Raw genomic sequence first — 18,451 nt, forward strand, 5'->3', positions numbered from 1 at the left:
CTAGTCAGATGCCCATTAATTTCCCTCATAATATTTTCATAGCAAATAAAAATGTGTTGAAATCTCACGAGGCCAAGGAATTCGCCTGAGTAAGTAGCCAACTATCGAAAAACAAGTAAATAAATATACAAAAGCTTTTATACAAAAGAATAAACATATGTTTGTATTGCATAACTACTGCTTTAAATGTCTTTACATTACTTTTTACTTTTTACATTACTACCCAATTTAAATTTCTTAATATTTTAATATTCCCATTTGTCTATAATGTATGTCTTTCAGAAAGATTTAAACAAACATAATTTAACTATGGGTTCTTAAGTACACTTTAGTTGAAAAACTCCTTAACTCTTCAAATTTTGGAAGTTTTATGGCTCATATTATAATCATGTTTTCTGAAAATAACAACTTGCATCTGTGAAAAAAACATCTCCTGAGTCTGGCATGTATCCACGACTTTCCCGAACTCTGACCTTTCCCGTGATCGCTATGGCAACGTAGAACAAGCCGGTATCGAACTTCCGGTTTACGTTAGCCTGAAGATACCGCTATCAGAGAGCCTCAACAAACCCAAACAATTTGCTTGGATAATGAGGAGTAGAGCTTAGATAGGGCCCAAAAAATCAAGCCCGACCCTACCTGAGCCCGTTGTGTCCGAGCCCGGCCCGACACATTAACTGTAATTATGAGCCCGAGCCCAATTTAGACCCAATCATTTTTAATACGTGGGCCGTTATAACCAGGGGCGGCGCCAGATAATTTTTTAACGTGTGCTGAGGGGGTGCTATATATATTATATATATATAAATACTTTTAAGAAATGAGCAAAAATTGGCCACTTAATATTTAATATTCAATTATTTTAATGATCACAATTAAAGTATTAATGTTATTAAATTGAACAAGCACAACATTCGGCATTCAATCAAATATTATTAAAGATTTATTATTATTAATAATGTTATTTCAACACAATATCTCGTTATTTTGACATCATATGTGTGCCGAGTGTGCGTGCAATAAGCAAGATGTGCATTTGTAAAACCAGTGAAACGCGTGCATTGATTTTTATTAATAAACTAGTGTTTTGTGTCAGTGTCTGCTGCAAAGATGAAGATGATCATGGTGTTCACTTTTCATAATCAACATAGATGGAAAAAAATTGCATTATAATATTTGAACAAATATGAAACTAAATGCTCTTATTTAATGGCTATAACAAATATAGGCCAACATACTCTCTGTACAAATTGCTGCACATTCAAGTTAATTCTCGAATTAATTTTCAAATTATTGAAAACAATAAACATACCACTTAAAAATATATACAGTTGTACTGCAGTTTTTTCTAAGTAGCGTTACAAGAAACACTCTATCTGCGTAGAGCAGGGGTGTCAAACTCATTTTCACTGAGGGCCACTTCAGCATTATGGCTGCCCTCAAAGGGCCGGTTGTAACTGTAAGACTTTTAAAATGTTAATATAGTGTCTCTTTATTTGATTATTACTTATTTAAGTTACAAATATTGTATATGCATTTGGAGGGGTGTTTCTAGGTTTTAAAAACATCAGGGGATGAGCCCGAAACATCAGGGGCTGGGTAATAATGATTTGATACAGAGAATAATGTATTATTGTATATATGCAAGGGTAAACTGGCTCAAAAATTCAGCCCTGGCACTGTAGCCACACCAGCACACATTACCACACAGTCATGCTTATTCAAATGTGAGGTAGTTAGGGGGGTTCGGGGACATGCTCCCCCGAGAAAATTTGGATTTCTCGGACCTACATATGTGCATTTTAAGGTGTTTAAAGGCCAAAAAATTTGATAACAATACACGTACACACGTTTTTTTTAGCGGACTTTGCCTTTCCGGTGAGCGTGAGCAGAGCTCGCAACACACACACACACACACACACACACACACACACACACGGAGGTTGCTTGCGGAACATTTGGTGCGTTCAAGTCCTCCTGGGAGGTTCGTACGTACGAGGTGGGAAGTCGCGCTTATTATAACGACATGTGCGTTCAAGTCACTTTCATCGGAGCAAGATGGCGGAGTACTTTCTCTTAATTAATTACACAAAAATACAGTAAGGTTATTAAACTCTTGTTCTAGAAAATGAAGAACAAAGAAATGTGCATCAGGTGTACTTTGTATTTTTATGTTTTTAAATAATTTATGAAGCCACTGCAACTCATCGTTACATGTTGCATTGTTATATTATAATACTATCATATTCTGTGTTGGCGATTAGCTAACTGCTCTGTAAATAGAAAAGCCTGACAATATCACAGCTAAATACCTTTACATATTGTGTATTCCGCCATGTTAATCACTGACACGCCCCCAACTCGTACAGATCGGGGCTTAAAGAAAATCCCGAACTCCCCACTGGTATTTACGACATTGTGGTGGCGTTCAAGTGCGTTCAACTCGTAAATACGATCTATACGAGATGACTTGAACGCACCAATTGAGCAGAACGCGCTGTGAACACGGAGCGGAGAGCACAGCGCACACACACAGCGGAACGCGCCTAGAAGTTATGCATCTTCGGAAGCGGACTCGCACGCAAAGTCATAAAACACGTTGAGCCAGTCAAACCATCGCCGAACACGGAGGGGCGCGGCGGCTTTTTAGTATCTTTCGGCCAAAAAACGAAAATGTTATTTTCGGCCGAAATTTTTCGGCAGCCTAAATTTCCATATGCTCTCGCGGGCCATATAAAATAACTTGGCGGGCCGGATTTGGCCCGCGGGCCTTGAGTTTGACACATGTGGCGTAGAGGGTCCGTTTATGTTGGAAACAACTCCCATTCATAAAATCCTTCAGTTTTCGCGTGTTTTGTGCACCTGACAATGGTACACGTTGAGCCACAAGGAGCCATTGCTTAATCTGTCAGCATTACTACTTGTCAGTAATCAGTTTCACCCGTTTGTACCGCGACGCGAGTATCCCTTGTGTGCAAGCTTCATTAAGCGTTACGCTAAACTGGAACTGAGATACCGGCAACAGGAAGTATCGAGTGTCATGGCGACGCCCATTAAGACTCGCAGGAAAGTTGTGGATACATTTATGCATCTAAAAAAAAAATAGTGTTTGTTCTTAAACGAGTCTGTTCGTGTTGACAGAAAACAGTAGCAGCCCTCTCCATCAGCACTGGTATTTCTTTGGTGACAGACTGGCTGGTCTGTGGCCGATCTGACTACAGGCGGCCCGTGCCAAATCTAGCACTATCGAGTCTGGGAGACAGGACACAGCGCAGCCAGCAGCTGACAACCAGTTAAGCTCTAGCCTCCTCCATTCGCCTGCTTTCACTAACCTGTCCTGACAAGTAACCAGATTAGCGTAGTCTTCCATCAGTGCAGGGGAGCAGAAAGAACAGATGGATCTTTCTGTATCGCTCCCCCCTCGGCTCCGAGCTCACCACCGCAGTGCTTAGCTCGCACAATGGCTGGGGCCCGGCCCCGTCGCAATCGATGTGCTATGAGTTAATTGTTGCTAACAGCTTTGCATAATGCTGTTCGGGGAATACCGATCTCCGTCTTCATATTCCCCTATCCTCCCGTCTTCTCCCCACAAACCACGAGCGCCTCAAAAAACGGAGGAAATTGGCAGACCCGTTTAGCGAACGCCCACCTCTGAGGGAAATCGGAGACCTGGATGATTAGGAAAAGCTAGACAGATTCAGATCATTGAATTAAAGCCATTTAGGCATTGCTTGTGCGTACACAATGGCACAACAATGATACATGTACAGCAAACAAGACAAGACAATGGCAAGGAAATAATTGAATGAATAATGTCAGAGGTGGAAAAACGGAGGAAAAGGGAGCAGACGGAGAAAACAAACTGCAATTTATAACACTTGTCATCTGCTGGGGAAAAACTGAGCTTGTCTTTTTACAGTTTCTCTGGTATGTATCACTAAGTTTGCTCTAGTGAGCAGATGGGCGCGCTAATTAGCTCAGTTCATGCCGCAAGTTTGTTTATAAAGAGAGAATGGGAATCAGACATTTTGACACATTTTATTAACATATCATACCTTAAAGCTCTGCCTCCTGATACCCAGAAGGTGTTTTCCATCTATACATACACACACACACACACACAGATGGCCACAACACCAAACATACATATGCGCGCACACACACACTAGGCTATATGCACACAGGTCTTGCAGCTATATACTTTAGGCTATGGCAGCTTAAAAATTTAACACATAAGTGCATCCCACTGTTAACTATTTACACTTATGAATCCAAACAACAATTTTATCTGACTTTATAGCGGCTTTAAGTGCGCTTAAATGTTCCCTGGCAAACAAAACCTTAACATTGGTGTTGCTGCTAGCGCTGTGTTTTACCAGTTGTGCAGTTGTTGTCCTGAATGGTGTGACATATTTCTGACACCTGACAATCGTCCCTCATCCCTCCCCGCTCTGTATGCGCACATGGAAGAGATGATGTCACTAACAGAGTTGCAGAGAGGGAAGCATAGTGTGTCTCTCTGCAAGGCTTGGGGATTCCTGCATGCTGTCATATCTGTGTTACCCAGAATCCCCACTGCGTCTCACTTGCACAGTCTTGCTCTGACCAGTCTGCTCTGACTGAACAGACAAAATAGTTTAGTAGTTTCTCACTCCTAGAGGTTTGTATGATAAAACCAGGCGTGTTAATTTAAAATTAATTTTGTTTTAAAAAAAATAATAATTAAAAAGTGTATAAATAGACCAACGATGAATTTAAAAAAAAAATAGAAAATAGGGCGACAACAAACACATCATGTGTGAACGGCCGCTCCCAGACGAAAAATGTATTGCTTAGTGGTTGCTTTTGCTAAGCTCAGGAAATTTAGTTGTGATTCTCATATTCAGATTCAGATGTTTCTCCTAAAATGAAGATGATGGATGTTGTTAAGATATCTTCTGAAACTTAGGAGTCAAATACGAGACCCCCGGATTCTTTAGTTTAGGAGAAAAATCTGAGCACATTTTCTGATGTTGTTGAGATCTCTTCTAATACTTTTTTGTGTTAGAGTTTGTCTCAGGAGACAAGTGTGAGAAGCAAGAGACTCAAGCAAAAGTCTCAATTTGATGTAAAAGTGACCACATTTTTGTCTAGGAGAAACATTTGACATTAAATCTCATTTTAAATCTCAAATCTCATCGACATCAGGTTGACAAACTGGATTGTAAAATAAATTGCTATGGACTGTTGGCCAGTAATAGGAAATAAACAAAATATATTGACTTAACTTTTAATGTCTACTCGATGCAAGGCCATCCATGTATTGAACATGGGAGGTGGGGACCAATTTTTTTTTATTTTTTATTGATTCGTTTATTTAAAGAAATTAAATTAAAGAATTAAAAGTGATTAAAGGGAACAAAGAAAAATAAATAAGAACGGTAAAAAAAAGTCTAATTGTAGCCTTATTGTGAAGTAATCCATTTAAAACTAATAATGTTTTATTTAAAAATATTTTATTTACTGGTAAATATAATATTCACTCTTATTCATATATCTAATATGTCAAAAATGCTAAATGTTTCATTGCAAAATGGGGGGGGGGTAACTTTTTTGTAATAACTTTTAATGATCTTAGTTGAGGCTTTTCTCAGCGATTTAATTATAATTTTTATTAATAGCATATGTAATTACTTTAAAAAAAAAACAATTCAAAAAGAAATATCTATTAAATCAATTACATTTATAAAATTAATTTAATGTGAATAGATTTATTTTCCGTAATCGCCATTAGAGGGCTTGTTCTGCTGCATTTGTTAGTCCTTTACAACCATGACACTTAAATGCTGACCAATCACAGTGGCATAATCATAATTGTGCTGAGAGAGGTGAAGTCAGGGTCGTAGGTATATATCAACCCGTTTCATCATCCTCTGTTTTGAATCACACCCCTGTTCCTTTGTTTAAGTAGGATGAGGAAAGACTGAGCTTACTTTACAGGCTACTAAACAGCAGGGACATTAAAACAATTTCCAACGATAAACGATAGTGGGTAACAGAAAAGTCATATCATGAAATGTCTAGTTTTGATCTAGATCTTTTTAAATAAAAGTTTCCTTTTCTGTGAAAACATTCTGTAACTTTCTGAACTCAAAGTTAATGCCCTGTCCAAAAAGACCATTAAAGACCAACTAAGCTCACAAAATGATTTTACACATTTACACTCCAACTGTTTAGCAACTTTTAGTGAACGAATAAAAAGTAAGTAGTTTAGTAACTTAAGTGTTGTTATTTATGTTGCATGAGCATAGTGTATACATAGAGGGTTTAAAAGCACAACAGATAAAATACCTAGGCTATTTAATTCTAAGGGTCAGAGAAAGCATGAAAACCTCAGGAAACCACTTTGAAGTATGAATACTGATTATTTCCCAAAAATCTAAGGGAAAAACTAAACAAACGTGACATGCTACTCTGTTAAACAAGATGTAACATGCTACGCCTCTGCCAAACATGATGTAACTACATGCAATATCAATGTTGCTAAGGAGGAAAGTCAAGGTTTTCTAATCACAGTTAAAAACTGTACTGCCAAAAAATTATTTTATATATATTTGGTAAAAGCCAAAAAGCCAAGTTATTTATCCTAATACTATCTAAATGACTGTAATAATGGTAAATGCCTTGTGTGATAAAAACTCAACATGTTTCGCAGTAACACAAGGTTACTCTAATTATGAACAATCATGTTATATTAGTATTCTGTTTACATGAGATCAAATATAAATCACAGTAATGCATTAATCACATTTTAAGGGTGGATGTAAATTTAATTTAGTTTTAATAATGGAAAAATACAAGGTTTCTGCAAGGTTTCAATATACATTAAATCAATGGCCATTTCTCAATATGCGGTCTTAAGCGATCTTGAACTTTGTCATCAAAAACAGTCAAAGTCCGGTTCCAGTACTCAAGAATGCAAGTACAGAGAACACGGGTACCCGGATGTGTTCTTGATATTGAGAGAATGCATTAAGTGCAGACGTGAGAGAAATGACGTACGGAGGCCTGTAAGCTTGTTCTCTCTCAAGAGATCTTCCGCTGAAAGTTCGCAAATACGTGACTTGTGAAAGTAAACATGTGTTGTTTTATTTGGCATCATTTATTAAAGTTTTAAATAGAAAACCTGTTGTACTTTTTAATTGGCATATTTAAAAGAATCTTAAAGTTGACAAAGCGCAAGATTAAATATACTACACAAATATCATGTAAAATAAAAAGATATCAAATAATAACAATAATGTAAGTACATATTTTAATAAGTTATGACATCTGTGATGTTATGTTTTAGTTATTGTGCATTGACTGTCCCACTGCCTACAATATGTGCTGAACCATGAATATGCAAATTAGCCCTGCCTCCACACAGAAATCCACTTGGTCAACTTTACTGTAGTAAACGCTATACAATGGCAAGAGGAAATACTGGTTTAATTCCGCCATTTATGTTTGAACCACATACTGATTAAGAAGTGGAAGAGTGAACTATACAGACTACTCTATGTATCAGAATGGTAATGCATTTTATGTACCGCTCTCTACAACGTCGCACAAATAACGGTAGGCTAATTAATATGATTAGCCTTTTGCTAGACTGTGTTATCAAACAGCTGATGTGTTGGTAATGTTACACAAACCATGTTCCCGTTTGTCATCTCAGAGTCAGAAAGCTGCCTTCTTAAACTCAGTATACTTAGAAACGCTTTGAACAACTTAGAATGTCAGTGGAGAAAGGCATATAGTTCATCATAACATCGTAATATATCATATACATAATTCACCCGCTATATTGCTAAATGTACACTATTTTTCATATCAACAGAAAAATATAACTGGGTAACCTGGCTGGCTTCTCGAGACTCTTTAAGTTTCAAGCAAATATCTACTTTAGTGTGATACAAGTGAGTTATTACACACAGGGTTTGACAAATGTTCAAATTAAACCTACATGGTTACTACTCCCCTCGCATTTCTTGCCTTTCATTTCTCTTTCATTCAGCCTGTCAGAGCTATTCAGGAAAAGAAATGATCAAAATGGCCATCTGAAATTCATAAGTAAGATTTATCGACTATATCTCTCCCGCTCATGTACAGTTTGGAAAAAATGTAATCACAGGGTTTAAAATTCCCATGAATATGTCAAGGAACAATGACAGACATGTACTTGTCAAATTGCAATGACACAGACTTGAATAAGGAAAACTGTGATCATTGCCATGGTTACAGGGGGTGGGTGTACAAGACATGCTTTGTGCACTATTGTAGTTTTTTTTTTGTTTTGAGAGCAACAACTGTAAAGGTTTTAAAATGGTAATTGAATGAAAATGGAAAAATAAAGGAAATTTGAAAATTAAACACATTTGACTTATTCTTAATGTTGTTGAATGTGTAGCACGAGTTTGTGTTTTGACCTTGCTAAGCTGCATTTATCTTTTATTCAATACATTTTATTTAGAAATTTATTCCATACATCCAATTTTACATAAACTGTAACAGAGTCGATTTCAAACTCACCTGTTAAGGATTATAAATGCAGTCGTTCACAAACATCTGTGGTGAGTCATGTCTTCCTTTCAGCTGCTCATTTGCTTTGAGCTCAACAAGTTTAGCTGATTTTCATCTTTCAGCAGAGAAGGCTTTACATGAAGTGATTATAGCTTCGATGATGGTGAAGACTGAAGAGTAAAAATTTAGAGACACGAATCCGAACATTACTGGACATTAATGAGATATGAGAAAAGGGCTGAGTGGGTGAATCTTTCGCACTCATGTGCAATTGACCGGTCGCAAAAACCCACTCCCTTAGTTAGGCCTGTTGCTATGTCCGACAAGCCATGTCGCTCTCATGCCACACCATGTTCTCAAGCAGTGAAAAATACATCGCGGAGCAAAGAGGACACTGACAACGCGCTGATAGATGGGACAGACTAGGTTACTTTTGATATGAAAAAGTCTCAACTTTTAAATTTGGTCATTTTTTAAAGAAATTTAAACTATAAATACCGTTTTATGTTTCTGACAGATCGCTGTGGAGCCTGCTCGTGAACCGATCATCTCTTCCTTCCAGTTAATTTATAGCATCAAATAAACATGAAAGAAAATAAGGATGTTTTAACCGCAGAAAGACGTCAGTACACACCGTTTTTCAATTTCAAATCCTCTAACGTTAATCTACTACTAACCCTCCTGACTGCTTTGTCGGACAAAAATGGCGGATGAGGATGACGGATTATGATTGGTCCGATCGCCTGTCAATCAAACTCCCTGCAAAGGGTCAATTCCCAATCGCCTGGATTACATGATTTCCCCTGTGAAAATTTACCAAACAACAGTAAATATAGACAAAGCTCCTTTAACTATTCATCAGTTCTATCTCTAACGCTTAGCGTACAAATATACTGGAGTGACAAGCTGGACCTGAAAGTTATCAGGTCTGCATATTCTGCAACATTTGACATAGGCTACTATAAAAAAGGTTCAACACATGCAGTTGATAGATCAACAATCACACTTCAGTTGAACTAGATATTCTCTTGTAAGATTGCTAAACTAACACTAAAGCTGCACGATTCTGGGTAAATTGAGAATCACATATTTTTCTTTTTTTTTTTTTTTTTTTTTTCAAATAGAGATAATGATTCTCCCACGATTCTGAACAGACAAGAGACCACTTAAAATAACATGTAACATGTAGGCCTAACTTAAAAGAGTTTATGACAAAATGTTAATTGCTGCAGTCTATTTCAAATGTAACATTTAATTTGAATGAATAATAAAAAATAAAATAAAAATCGGTTTGAATGACTGATTCAATGACTCATTCATAAATATTTGTTTTAGTTCTGAATGTATAAAAATTTGAGCAAATTTCTTGAATGAATGATTCAATGGCATACATTTTTAAGTCACCTGTCAAGACCTAGTGGCATATTTGAAACGCAGAGTTACTTACAAAAGGATTTGCTTTTTCATTCTAACCCTTTTATCCCAGTACTTCTGTGATATTTAGAATATTTGTACCACAGAAATAATGATACTGTGTGGTTGAAAAGACTGTTTGTGAAGCCGTTTCATACCTATATAACTGCTTTCTCTGGATTGGTGGCAGCGCCAACACAGATTTGAAAGCTCTTCTGTGATTTTGGCAAAGTTTAAAGGGGTCATATAATGCCATTTTTGTACAAGCTAATATGATTCTTTAGGGTCTAAATTAAAAGTTTGTAATATACTTTAATTAAAAATTCTCATTAGTATTGTAAGAAAACACTAATTTTACCTGGTCAAAAACAGCTCTGTTTTCAGCACGCCGTTTCAGTGCATGTGTCTTTAAATGATAATGAGCTTTGCTCACCCCGCCCCTCTGTTCTGTGCGGACACCGTTTCTAACACAATAACCACGCTTTGATCATTATAAACGTGGGATTATGAATTATATTGAGATCGTCGTACATAGAAAACATGATGTAATGTACCCTGAGTGTAAACCTTAGATGCATTCATTGTGAAGCGTGCAACAAGGTTTGCAAATTTCGCAAAGATTAATGTAAATACTAATATAAAGGTTAATAAAACATTACACTCACATCTTCTGGAGGTTCAGCAGGAACACGTTGGTACCGATCCGTTTTTTCTCGTTTGTAAAGCTGTCTGGTGTGAAATGATTCACGCAAACAGGAAAGTGCAGACGATCGTGGGGAATCCCCGTGAGGGAATCCCTGCGTCAATCCTTTGGGCATATCGCTTCAAAAACAAAACTCAGCCACTGCATCTTCAACCGCTCGGATTTAGGAACATCCAAATGACTGCTGTGTTCCTTATTACATGAACTGAACACCACAATCGCTTAGACGCCATTCTGCTCCAGCATATCAACAATGGCGGACTACTATGACAAAGGCTGTCACAGCTCGCTCAGGGCGGGTCTTGTGTTGAAACACGGCTGTCAATCACAATCGCGGGAGGGGCGTTGGATATTATGACGTCACAATATCGAACGGCTTGATTTCAGAGAGGGTCAAACATATAAGGAGATTAAAACAAAACCACTGGATGGATTTTTATCATGATAGGATGGTTGTGTACAGGCACTGCCAACACACACTTCAGTACTATCAACTTGTAAAAGTGCATGTACCATTATATGACCCCTTTAAAGGACAGCCAAATCGTTGTCATTTAGGAATGAGATCGCGTGACTGTTTGAATCGAGATCATGATCTTTTCATGATTACTCAGGCAGCTCTACCCTAAACCCACTAGACTTAAATTATTCTAAACAATATGTATTCAGAATCCAGCAGCCTCCATAAACAAGGCTCAGTTGGTTCAAAACCCAGCAGCTAGAGTTACCAGAGTCCAAAAATCAAGATCTGACACGGACTATGTGTTTTGTATCGATTATAAAATACTGCTACTTCCATATAAAGCTAAAAGCGATCTAGCTCCTCAGTACTCTCAAAATCTCAGGATTTAAAAATTCTAAAATGAAAGTGTTAAAGTGTGACTACAGAAAGCTTTGAGTGGAAATCGCTGTCGCTCCACTTAGACTGTTACTGTAGGACACCCATAATGAGTTTCACTAGATCCAGCTCCATATCCCACCTCATCTGTGCTGATGAGCCATGCCTATGCCAGCCAAAGTCTTTACCAGGCACTCAGGAGCACTTCACTGACTGCTGACTTGAATTTACTTTTGCTACCAAAGTTTGTTTTCATTTGGCTTGATCAATAAAATCTATGCTCTTGTTTCCTTAAAGAGAAAATAAATCCAGAAATGTGTAAACAAGTCAAAACGGTTAAATATTTTACAAGTGCAGACAGAATATTTTTGAAACAATCAATAAAACTTTGAAAAAGAGAAAATAATATTTGTTAACATTTTTGCATTAGTCTATTGGTAAAAAAGCAGCAGTCTATACTTTTTCAGAGTTAGGGAGTAAGTGAATTCCTAGTAGCATTACAATTTAGCCGTTTTCAAAATAATGTACATTTTACAGTAACAAAGCTACATTATACATCCAGTAGCATTGCAATGTGAAAAATTACAGCTTTTTTTAATACAGTCAAATATTCTAAAGCAACAATTAATCAATCTCCTATTATCCTCTTTCTCCCTCTGTCATATTAGCATTGAATGCCTGAGTAATTTGACTGATTTGGTTCATTCAGACAAAACTGTTGTTTTCCCAGGACAAAAGTCTCTTTGCAGCAATTTTAAAACTAGTAAATAGTTAATAGTACTGTTTGTCAATATATTTTTGACTTGCGTAAAAAAAATTAGTTTTATTTATTTTTTATTAGTCATAATCAATTATTAGTTTTTCTATTGCAATTATTATTAGTGCATCTACACTACCGATCAAAAGTTTAGAGTCTGATGTGATTCAACACCATTTTTTCTAAATATTAATCTTTGATTAATAAAATCAAAAGAAAAGCATTTATTTAAAAAAAATTGCAACAATGCAAAAGTCTCTACTGTCACTTTTGATCAATTTAATGCATCCATGTGAATAAAAGTATTAATTTCTTTAAAACAAATAATACTGACCCCAAACTTTGGAATGGCAGTGTACATTTGTAATATAATACAAAACAAAAACAAAAAAATCCTAAAACAGATAAATACTGCTCTGATTGTAAAAATAAATAGTATCACACAGTATAGGCTAAATTTAAAGGTACACTGCCAACTTAAATAGCATCAATTTACTTCAAAAAGCATCAGAAATGTCTCTTGACTGTAGCATAACTACTTTCAATTAGAAATGTAGCTTGGAATACAACACTGTAGTATTTATTGCTTGATGTGTGAATGAAGAAGTCGAGCTTTATTAACCAGATCTCTCGGCATTGTCTCTTTCTGCACTCCTTTCTACAGTGAGTTGGACATTCCTCTGGTGGAGCAAGAGAGACTGAGAAAAAGAAAGGAAAAGAGGGCTGGGGAGAGGCCAGCCGTACCAACCCTGCAGGCATGGCGCTGGTCCAAACCCTACACTGCTTAAGTGTGAACTCTGCTGGGGGTGCAGAAACCCACGATTCAAGCCTTCCCTTCACGTGCCAAAGCTATCTCACAAATATGATTACATATTTCCTCTTCCAACCACCATCATGGATTACATTAGATCTTAAATGGTCCAAATGCACACCACACTTGAAACATACTGAAACACACATATGCGCGCACACACAAATTCAGGGCTCTTTAGCGTCCCCCTGCTGTGCCCCTCCCCTTCAAAGCTAAAGGGGATTCACATGAACCAAAAATGCTGATCCTTCACAAAAGCACCGGGCAGAGGGAAAGGTCATCCACAACAGGCCGGGAAAATGCATACCATCCTGGCTTTCCCTCTAATACCTTAAAACCCCTTCACATTCCAGCCTAACCTACCTTTCCTCTAATGTACAGATTCTTCCGTGTGAGATTGCCAGCTCTCTGGACATCAGCCAATAGGAGCACAGGATGTGTGTTATCAGTGCCCTTCAGGCGATGCCACTTTGAAGAGTGTGTGACCGAGCGCTTGGGACGACGAGCTAAGCCGTTAACCACACCTTTGACCACTGTCGTTCCCCACGAGTCAACGGTACAGGCGAGATGGCCGATAATGTTTTCACAGGGAAAATCTAAACACAAAACACAACAAAAGACTATGTTTAGAGAGTATTTGAACATGTCACAGCTTTTGACCCATCACTGCCCTCAAGAATATCTGGTACAAAACTGGTATAAAATATATAGGCCTATATATTTTAGGGGTGTAACGATACCCTTATGTCACGATTCGATATATCACGATACTCAAGATACGATACTATTGAGATACTCCAAGACATGGTAAAAGGTTAACAAAAAATGTACTGTTAATTAAAATGCAAAATCTGATATTACATTATGGGTGTAATAGGCTTGGACTTGGTGCTGGTATGGTAACGAAATGCACAGGACAATGGTGACACCAGAATAAAATGTCTGCACTCTGTCACTGACTAGATACATTTAAAATAATGTAGGCCACTTTTTACTGGTAACATAGGACATTTGGCATTATCAGGACCCACAAATATCGGGTCGGGTAGCCATACGGACTAAAATTTGTGTTTCTGTCGACTATCGGGTCGGGTGTTCTGTTAAAGCGTAATTCTCACCAAAATGCAACCTATGGTCTTTTTGCAACACAATCTAATTAAAGTGCGTAATATACCACGAATGATATTTCTCGTATCATTTATACGCCAAAAAGAGTTTTCACGTTCAAATGACACGCACTGTAAACCCCTTGGGTAGGATTAGGGGTGAGGAGTGCGTGCATATTACACGCCATAAAGTGTGTATCATATGCACGCGAAAACTGCGTATCTTATGTACACAAAAACACATTTTGGCGTATAAATGATACAAGAAATATAATTCGTGCTATAGACCCCTTTTGCGCCGACGTCACAGTTACGTCACGGCGCTAGCTGGAGGCAAAACAAACGGAAAACTGGAGGCGGCCAATACAAACCAGCACAGATTCGGCGACATAATAAAGAGCTTAAATTATTCTTTTTATTTTTAAATGTCATCTTGTTGTGTTCTTGGGTGCAAGAATCAATGAAAATGAGTATGCTGTATCTGGAATTTTTATTTCTAGAAAATATTCATATCATTAAAATTGCACCGTAGTGTCACTCTTTACCATAGACTGTAAAAAAATATGGACGTAGTGTCCGTGACGTCAACCGTAGGTTTCTGAAGAGCATTTTTGAAGCCTAAAGTGGGCGGAGCCGGCCGTCGCCATCTTGGCCTTGGGTCACTCCCGGATAACAGAAAATGGGCAAAGAGGCGGGGGGGCGTGAGTGGAGCTGAGGAGCCTGGCCGCCTGGCTATCTGAAATCACCTAGCTCGACGTGATCGAGTTAGCTGATGATGTAAAGCCAATTAAACGTTCCTATTTTTGCCCTTCGAAATATTATAATAGTTAAAAGACATGGCTACAATTGAGACTGTGTATTACTTTGAGAGTGTTTGTGTGTGACAGTGATTTATGTGTATACATGTCCGTCACTCTTTCATGGTCCGTCAGCGCGGCATTGCTCAAGTTCGTAGAGAGCTTATTCAGTCCATTTTAAATTCTGATTTTGGCCGCCTCTCAAATGGGTTAAACCGTTAAACATAGATATATTGCCTTTGAAGTGCAAGTAAATGCGCTAGAAAATCCGCGCTCATACATGTGCATTTATTGCACGGACGGAGAAAGCGCCGACGCCTGCATGATTTCATCTGACGGTACATAAGCATATTATAATCCATCTGTTCCGTGAGAGCAGAACGAACGAGCATTTATTGACGTTTTAAATTTGAAAACCCCAAAAAGCAACGAAATTGTCAGACATCCATTAGTGCATGTTCACAGAGGAAAACAACTGAAATACAGCGCTGGTTGTTCTCTCGAACGATAACGACGGAATCCAAAGACGTGGGCTTTGTACCCAAGTATTAAATTGTATGAAATAATCCCGAAAAAAAGCACAAACACTGCAGAGATGGCAAGTTCAGCAGCTAACATTTGCTGAGGTGAAGTGACGGCTAGTAACAGCAGACAAACGGCTAGCACTGACAGCGGCAATCCATCTGTCACTCAAGTGCCACTGGCCACACCCTTAAATTTAAATATTAATCAACTAAACGGACGAGTTATAAAATAATTCACCCCCCTCACAGTTGTTATGAAGGGCAAAATTAGCTGTATAGACCAAAGCCACATAGAGATCCAGGCTGTAAACATATTTTTTTCTGCTGTAAAGTTGGTAATTTTAACATGAGGGAGATACAGATTTGACTCACTTCTGCAGCCAGGCCACGCGGCCAGTCAATGAATTGCAGTTTAACTCACTTCCGTGTTGGTTTCAAGAGAGAGATGGGGAGGTTGCCGCTTGCTCTTTACATTGTCGTCTTGGCGCTGGCTAGGCAGAACTGCGGATTGAACCACACAAGTCTTTACATGACCATTCAGCACATAGTTATATTATAAGCATCTAAATATATTTCTATGTCCTCAGTTTCTCTTTACCCTCGGTTTCTCTATCGGGTCGGTGTAGAAGTCAGGCCACTCAACCGGAGGGAGCGTTAACGTTAATCCTGTTAGTTCGTCCATTGACTGAGCGTGTATGGTCATCTGGTTCCGTCCGTTAAAATTAACTTTTGCAAATAACAATCGGCGTCCTGGACAGTGAGTGACCTTGCACATTAAGACAAAATCGGATTTTCTCCAGTCATTGTTAAAAAACAAGCTAACAAAACTGGCAAACTAGCGTTAGTGAAGCGGCCAGAGGGATCTTTCTGCCTCCAGCTAAGCTCCGCCCACACAAATACGTCACCGTGTTTACCAACTGTAAAAGGGTCGTCCCGCCCCTTCCGTAAAACCCCGCTGGACCTCAAAGTTGAAAAACCGTCAATGCAAGTGAATGGGAGAAAATAATTATTTTCTGATCCCGTTTGAATTGTGCCATGAATTGAACATATGTTGTCTGTGAATTTTTTATATAACTCTCCATGCTACGAGTTTGACAGTATATGGTATGATTCTTCAGCTAGCAGTTGTGGAAGAGACATAACGAGAAAGACTACATGTCGCCTAGTGACGTCACCCCATAAAGTTGACTTACCCGTGTTTTTCGCCAACCTCAACGACTTTGTCCTCTCCCTGAAAGAAGGCGGTGAAGTTTATCAAAGACACAGCCATGTTTAGCGGGATCCGTGAGCTAGTCCGTGTGCTAGTGGTGTTGACGTTTCAAACGCGTCGAGAGTTGTAGTCCACAAAGTGCTCTCACACAAAGTCTAACCGTATCAAACTTCTACCCGCTAAATTGTATCATTCTTTACACGAAAAGTTATATAAAAAATTCACAGACAACATATGTTCACATTCATGGCACAATTCAAACGGGACCAGAAAATAATTATTTTCTCCCATTCACTTGCATTGACGGTTTTTGAACTTTGAGGTCCAGCGGGGTTTTACGGAAGGGGCGGGACTTACCAGCTCTATACCAGCTCTGCCATGAATGTGAACATATGTTGTCTGTGAATTTTTTATATAACTTTTCGTGTAAAGAATGATACAATTTAGCGGGTAGAAGTTTGATACGGGTAGACTTTGTGTGAGAGCACTTTGTGGACTACAACTCTCGACGCGTTTGAAACGTCAACACCACTAACACACGGACTAGCTCACGGATCCCGCTAAACATGGCTGTGTATTTGGTGCACTTCACCGACTTTTTTCAGGGAGAGGACAAAATCGTTGAAGTTGGTGAAAACCACGGGTAAGTCAAGTTTATGGGGTGACGTCACTAGGCGACATGTAGTCTTTCTCGTTATGTCTCTTCCACAACTGCTAGCCGAAGAATCATACCATATACTGTCAAACTCGTAACATGAAAAGTTATATAAAAAATTCACAGACAACATATGTTCACATTCATGGCACAATTCAAACGGGACCAGAAAATAATTATTTTCTCCCATTCACTTGCATTGACGGTTTTTCAACTTTGAGGTCCAGCGGGGTTTAACGGAAGGGGCGGGACTTACCAGCTCTATTGATACGCACTTTCATGGCTACACTATCTCACGACCAATTCGAACGAATGATAAAAAGGTGGCTAATTCGTACGACCTCACTCTAAACCCACGTGATGGGTAGGTTTAGGGGCGGGGTCAGGTCATTCATATGAATTCATACGAATTGGGCAATTCGTAAAATATGTACGATTTTGCAAAAATCTTACTTATCCGTACGAGTGAGGTCGTATGAATTCGTACGAATTAGCCATCTCGTAGAATTTGTACGTTTGGCTGAATCTACCCGAGGCAAACTTTCGTTTAAAAGCTGAAGCATAATTAGGATGGAAACGCCACTTTTAAGATTGACCATTCGGTTTCGGTCAAATTTGAATGGGAGTGCAAGGGGCAGACTATGATAGCATCAAAATCACTATTTTTAGCCTACACTAAGGCGGCTCAACACAACATGAAACTTTGCTCCAAGTAGGCTATCACCAGAGGCTCTACACATGAACTCGAGCATTGAGAACATTGATTTTGCAGGTTTGGTTTACATTGTTCCATTATTTTTGTTCTTTGAGTCATAAAGTAGCCTAACTCATTTCGTCATCTATTGAGAAGAGAAGCCGCTCGACAACATGCTGCACATGAGTGTGCTGCTCGCCAGAATGATACAGTGAATTGCGAACCGATTCAGACTGATATGCTATCATGCTACCCATTTTAATGATTTGTAATACGGTTACGCTCACATACAGCACCGTTATTTAAGGGAGTGAGAACCGCATTCCATAAACCGAACTCGTAAATTTCCAGGACTCACAATCGCATTCTCGGAAAATTCGCGTGTGAACCATTGACTGT

This window comes from Scardinius erythrophthalmus, assembly GCF_964197995.2.
Source record: "Scardinius erythrophthalmus genome assembly, chromosome: 6".
Lineage (NCBI taxonomy): Eukaryota > Metazoa > Chordata > Actinopteri > Cypriniformes > Leuciscidae > Scardinius > Scardinius erythrophthalmus.